Source organism: Hippopotamus amphibius, chromosome 5 (genome assembly GCF_030028045.1).
Source record: "Hippopotamus amphibius kiboko isolate mHipAmp2 chromosome 5, mHipAmp2.hap2, whole genome shotgun sequence".
Taxonomy (NCBI): domain Eukaryota; kingdom Metazoa; phylum Chordata; class Mammalia; order Artiodactyla; family Hippopotamidae; genus Hippopotamus; species Hippopotamus amphibius.
Window position 1 is genome coordinate 38725362 of NC_080190.1, and position 7066 is coordinate 38732427.

Sequence of the window (7066 nt, forward strand, 5' to 3'; positions counted from 1 at the left end):
TGCATGGGAATAATAAACATGAAGTTCAAGATAAGGTTATAGAAGAGCTGCCCTCAGCTCTCAGTCACAATGGAGTGTGAGAGTTCACTTCCAGCTCTTTGTCTAGTGCCAACAGGTGAGAGCTGCCTGTCAGAATATTAGTGCCTGGATTTCACTGTTAAAACAGGTATCAACGAGACGTGCACGGCTGCACTGGTTGGGCTTCATGGCAACATGTTTAAATTCAAGCTGTTTCCTGCAGTGTGTTGGTTTCCATCAACCTCCATCTCTGAAACCAACTGCTCCAGGAGGCTTCCTGCACTGCCCTCCGTGACTGGGCTCCCATAGTGAAGTGTGGCACCCTTCTCCAGTTGGCAGAGTATAGGCACACCTCGTTTTGTTGTGCTTCGCTTTATTGCATTTCACAGATGTGTTTTTTAAGAACTGAAGGTTTGTGGCAACCCTTCATAAAGCAAGTCTATTGGTGCCATTTTTCCAACAGAATTTGCTCATTTGATGTCTCTGTGTCATATTTTGATAATTCTCAAAATACTTCAACCTTTTTTATTATTATTATATTTGTTATGGTGATCTGTGGTCACTGATCTTGGATGATACTATTGTCATTGTTTGGGGACGCCAACCAAGAACTTTATCAATAAACATCACGTGTGTTCTGCCTGCTTTACTGACTGGCCATTCCCCATCTCTCTCCCTCTCCTTGGGCCTCCTGTTCCCTGAGACACAAAATTGAAATTAGGCCAATTAATAACTCTACAATGGCCTCTAAGTGAAAGGAAGAGATGCATGTCTCTCACTTCATTTTTTTTCTGCTACGTGGCTTGCAGGATCTTAGTTCCCCAACCAGGGACCGAATCTGGGCCCTTGGCTGTGAAGGCATGAAGTCCTAACCACTAGACTGCCAGGGAATTCCCAAGAGATGCACATCTCTCACTTTCAATCAAAAGCTAGAAATAATTAGGTTTAATGAGAGCTAGGCCTCCAGTCTGCCAAGTTGTGAATGCAAAGGAAAAGTTGTCTTGTTTTGTTTTAATTTTTATTGGAGTATAGTTGATTTACAATGTCATGTTAGTTTCGGGTATACAGCAAAGTGAATCAGTTATACACATATATCCACTCTTTTTTAGACTCTTTTCCCATATAGGCCATTATAGAGTATTGAGTTCCCTGTGCTACACAGCAGGTTCTTATTAGCTATCTACTTTTTTTTTTAAGCTATCTATTTTATATATAGTAGTGTATATATGTCCGTCCCAATCTCCCAATTTATCCCTCCCCCCCTCCCAGGAAAAGTTCTTGAAAGTGCTATTCCAGTGAACACAGGAATGATAAGAAAGAGAAACAGCCTCATGACTAAGATAGAGAAAGTTTCAGTGATCTGAATAGAAGAGCAAACCAGCCACAACATTCCCATAGGTCAAAGCCTAATCCAGAGCAGGGCCTAATTCTCTTCAATGCTATGAGGGCTGAGAGAGATAAGGCAGCAGCAGGGGTTGGTTCCTGAGGCTTAAGGGGAAAAGCTGCCTCCACAACATAAACGTGCAAGGTGAAGCAGCAAGTGCTGGTGCAGGAGCTGCAGCAAGTCATCCAGAAGGTTGAGCTACGATAATGAAGGAACGTGACTTTAGCTAAAACAGCCTTCTGTTGGAAGAAGATGCCAGCTAGGACTTTCATAGCTAGAGAGGAGAAGCCAATGCCTGGCTTCAAAGCTTCAAAGGACAGACTGACTATCCTGTTAGGGGCTAATGCCCCGGATCACAAGAAGTTAAAGCCAACGATCACTTACCATTCCAATATCCCGGAGCCCTTAAGAACTGTGTTAAATCTACTCTGCCCGTGCTCCATAAATGAAACAAGCCTAGATGACAGCACATGTGCCTACAGCATAGTTTACTGAGTATTTTAAGAACCACTGCTTCAGAAAAAGAGATTCCTTTCAAAATATTACTGCTCATTGACCAAACACCAGGTCACCTAAGAGTTCTGATTGAGATGTACGACAAGATTAATATTGTTTTAATGCCTGATAACACAACAATCCACACTTGCAGCCCAGGGATCAAGGAGTCATTTCGGCTGTCTTATTATTGAAGACATACATTCCATAAAGCTACAGCGGCCATAGATAGCGATTCCTCTGATGGAGGTAGGCAAAGTCAACTGAAAGCTTCTAGAAAGAATTCACCATTTTAGATGCCATTAAGACGGTTCTTAGGGGAATAAATCAAAATTTCAGCACTAACAGGAATTTGGAAGACGTTGATTCCAACCCTCGTGGATGCCTTGGAGGGATTCAGGACTCCAGCAGAGGAAGTAACCGTGGATGTAGTAGAGATGGCAAGAGAACCAGAATCAGAAGGGGAGGCTGAAGACAGGACTGCATTGCTGCAGTTTCATGGGAAAGGCTTTGCAGGTGAGGAGTTGCTTCTTACGGGTGAGTGAAGAAAATTATTCCTTGGGATGGCATCTACCCCTGGTGAAGATGCTGTGAAGACTTGAAATGACAACAAAGGATTTAGAATATTATATAAACATAGTTGACAAGGCAGTGGCAGGGTTTGAACGTATTCAATTGGGAAAGACATGCGACTGTGGGTACAGTGCTATCAAACAGCGTTGCATGCTGCAGAGAAAATCGTTCATGAAAAGAAGTCAACGGACGTGACAAACTTCCTTGTTGTCTTATTTCAAGAAATTGCCACAGCCACCCCAACTCTCAGCCACCACCACCTGATCAGTCGGCAGACATCAACACTGAGACAAGAACCTCCACCAGCAAAAAGGCTACAAATGCTCGAAAGTTCTAAAGTTCTACATTTTTTAGCAATAAAGTATTTTTACATTAAGGTATGTATGTTTTTTAGACATAATGCTATTGCATGCTTAATAGATTTCAGTATATTGTAAATTAACTTTTATACGCCCTGGGAAACCAAAACATTCATGTGACTGTATTGCCGTGGTCTCCAACCAAACCCACAATATCTTTGAGGTATGCCTGTAGTTATCTGTTCTCTCCCTTTGTGCCAACTAGACGTTCCACAGTCTAGTCCTGTCATTTGAACGTAAAACACCTCACCACTGACGTGTAGTTTTTACAGATAGAAACTGGGTTATGTATCTTCAGATTTCTTAGTGCCTAGAACACTGCCTCAGTCAACAAATAACAGGACAATTATGGTCTAATACTTATTTTGTATAAATGAAGGTATTACAAATTAATACATTCTATATATTTATTTTATTTAAAACATTTTTAAACAAGGCAAAATTCACTTAATGGCAGCTAGAATGGTGACTCCTTTCCCGAAGGTTTTCAACTGACTTTGCCCATTTATTTATTTTTCCGAGAGTAGATCCTATGAGGTTTATTCATACAATGGAATTCTGAAGCAATGAAAATGAACTACAATTACGTGCAAGAACAGGGAAGAATTCAACAATATTGAGCAAAAGGCAGATGCAAAAGAATACGTACACTACGTTACATAACACACACACATATATATATGGAGAGAGAGAGAGAGCGCGTGCGCGCCAGTCCACAGGGTCAGAAGTCACGAAGGCTGTGACTTTTGGACACGGAGGAGAGGACGGACGCATGTGAGGCTTTAGGGAAGCATCTACTTTTCTGGCAAGGTTTTATTTTTTGCCTGAGGCACTATTAGCAAGCAGAGATATGCTATGAAAGAAGACACAAAAGCTGCAAGAGCTGTAAGGAGGAGGTAGGAGAATCTTCACTGAGCCGCGCCAGGGATGCCCTGGAAGATGCAAAAAGCACAGTGACAAGAACGCTCCAGCCTGACTTTGTCCATTTTAAAGTAAGCAATTCAGTGGCATTTAGTACATTCATAACCTCATGCATCTGCTATTTAGTTCCAAAAGATTTTCATCACCCCAGAAGAAAGCCCCCTGCCCATTAAGCAGTTACTTTCTCAGCCTCTGGCAAACGCTAATGTGCTTTCTTTCTCTGTGGACTTACTTATTCTGAATCTTTCATATAAATGGAATCATACAATACGTAACCTTTTGTGTCTGGATTCGTTCACTGAGCACAAGATTTTCAAGATTCATCCATGATGCAGCATGTATTAATATTTCATTCCTTTTTATGGTTAAATATTCTATATATTTTATTTGCAATTTATTACAAGTGTATGTCATCTGCCTGATTTTACCACTAGATGGCATTACTTTCTTGAGAATTTCCTGGTCTGTCCCAATACTAGTTAGTGAAATGAACTAAACAGTAAAATTACATCAATTCAAGAACTGCTTTCACTGCAAAGTCAAATGACTCCTAATGAACCAGACATTATGGATGCTTTGACACTACAGCATACAATATGTCATGGATCTGGCTATTATATGTGGTTATAAGCAACAGTGGCTTCTGGGTCAGTAGAGATTACTTTTCAGACATGTTTTTTAAATGTCTATTTCATGCTGAATTATCGTAGCTTGAATCTTTTTATTAAGCTGGCAATAAATAATAATACTCCTGTTAAGAGTGCAATAACAAAATACTGTAAGGGATATTGTAATGTCATTGTGAAATCTACATGATACTTGGTTTGATTTATAGACCTGGCTCCACCTATTAGCTAAAGGACCTTGGGCAAATCTCACTGGGCTTGCTTAATCCTCTAGAAAGAGATGAAAGTAAATCAAAACCTTCCTTGTGGAGTTTTATGAGTATCGAGTGAAAAATATCTGTGAAAATGCATTGTAATCTGGGAAGCACGATGCTAATTGTTACTAATTTTGAGGACTTAAAGACTCATACTCATCGGTGTTTATATTATGCATAAAAATGTTATTTTCTTTAAGGTAATCACTGTCATTAAGCTCAGGGCTTCTCGAGAATTTTAACAGTTGGAAAAGCAATTCCATTTTGAGTATCTTCCTGAGACTGTCATCTGAGAGAGTGGTCCAAGAAGATTCTATGAGGAAATTACAGCATTTTAAGTAAGTGATCTCTGTACTGGATACTCCTAGTTTGTTTAGTTTAGTTAGGTGAAGTAACCTTGACTTGATTGAAATATATTTTAGCATGAGAAGCATTTGTCCTGTCTGGTGATTATAGTTCAGAGCTTCTTTGTACCTTTAGTGCCCAAGAGAATTTGATATATAATAACCCTTAAATACATAATGATAAGTAAATGAGTTCTATTTCCTATATGTCTCCTTTATTTGGCTAGGAGTTTCTTTAGGGTAACAATAATTTTATTGCTTATTGAATTCTCACTACCAACTAGTGCCTGACCATCAAGATCGAAAGCAAAAACAAAAAACCCAACCAACCAAACAAAAAAGCAAACAAAAGTGTTTGTTGGATGCAAAATAAGTAAATTACTAGATACAAATATTGCTACTAAAGATGCAGAAAACATAGGTTTGAAACTGTTTCAGTTATGTTTTAAATTATTAACAGCTTATTTCAAAGTTACCCATTCTCCCCTAGTTGACCTAGTTGCTTAATTAAAGCTGCCCAAGCAGTTAACACCTGTAGCATCTTTTGACAGATAAAAATCAAAGCAAGTAGATGGTGTTCATAGGTAGGTCTACAAATGATCCATGTGACCTATATTTCTAAAAACATAAGCAATAGACAGTTGTTTGCATGTGTAGGAAGCACTGAGATCTTGAAAACAGAATGGGCAGAGGCTTGGGACATATGGATGAAATGAGATAATACAAAGCCTTCAACTCAGTACTTGGCTCCCAGCAACTTTGCGCTAATTAGGTAAAGACCTTTCTGGGCTGATGCAGCCCTGCAGGTCTACAATTTGGCAAGCTAAGTGGGGATTGGATTACTGTCCCCAAGCTCCCTTGGGCGGCAACCTTGCACAATGAGCAACCTGTAGAACAATTTTTGGAGGCCTCCAGCTAGCCATTATTATCAAGAGAGGCCTGACAGAGCAGTCAGCCTCGGCAGCTTACCAGTAGGCACCTAGAAACAGTGTGGTCTTTCTGCAGCTTTGTTACTCACTTGTAAAATGAGACAACACTAACAATCCCCTCACTGGGTCCTTATGCAGACTGAATGAGTGAATGTGTGTAAAACACATAGAACAGTGCCTGGCAAATGTATACATTCCATAAAATGTTAGGTATCATTATTAATATTAGACTAGTTCTCAACAACAGACGAGGCCAAGCAGTATCAGCTCTTTGACGGTCCTGAGGCACGGGGTTTAGGATGGTAAGGCTTTGAAGGAAGGGTTGTCATCAGCAAAAAGTCCCGGATAACAATGCTGTGGCTAAGTGTTCTTGCAGAGAAGTATGAGAGGTTAGACCCTACGGAGAACCATCCACAGTTAGGGGTGTGGGATTCTTCCTTGGAGCTCCATGACCTTATTCACCACCTCCATTCCAATGACTTCCATCTAGATTTTCAATACATACTTGATGGTGAGGTGATAAAGTAATTGAAAACTTCTAAAATCTGCGCTCTCCATCCAGTGCTGGCAGATGGTTTGTTGCGATTGCTAAATTTATTCTGAAGTCAAATGAGGCAGTTTTCTCAATCTCTGCCTCTGAGAAGATTATTCATGTGTACTTTTCCAAATATGGCAGCATTCTCTTCTTTAACTTTCCAGATTGAACTTTTAATTAATTGACTGATTAATTGAAGTATAGCTGATTTACAGTATTAGTTTCAGGTGTACAACACAGTGATTCAACATTTTCAGATTATACTCCACTTAAAATTATTACAAAATAATGGCTATATTTCCCCCTGCTGTACAATATATCCCTGTTGCTTATTTATACATTGTAGTTTGCATCTCAATCTCCTACCCCTATCTTGCCCCTCCTCCCTCCCTCTCCTCTCTGGTAACCACTAGTTTGTTCTCTGTATCTGTGTGGGCACTTAGGTTGTAAGTTCTAATACTAAACACCAGGGGGCAGCATTCTGCCACCTATTCCCCTCCCTGGCTCCATGTAGAAACCCGATTTTTGTAAAGTGCATTTTTTTTTAAAAGCCTTAGTTAAGGAAGCAAATCCATTATTCCTTTAAGACTCAGACTTACTGTTTTTCTTCACTACTGCCTGGAATATA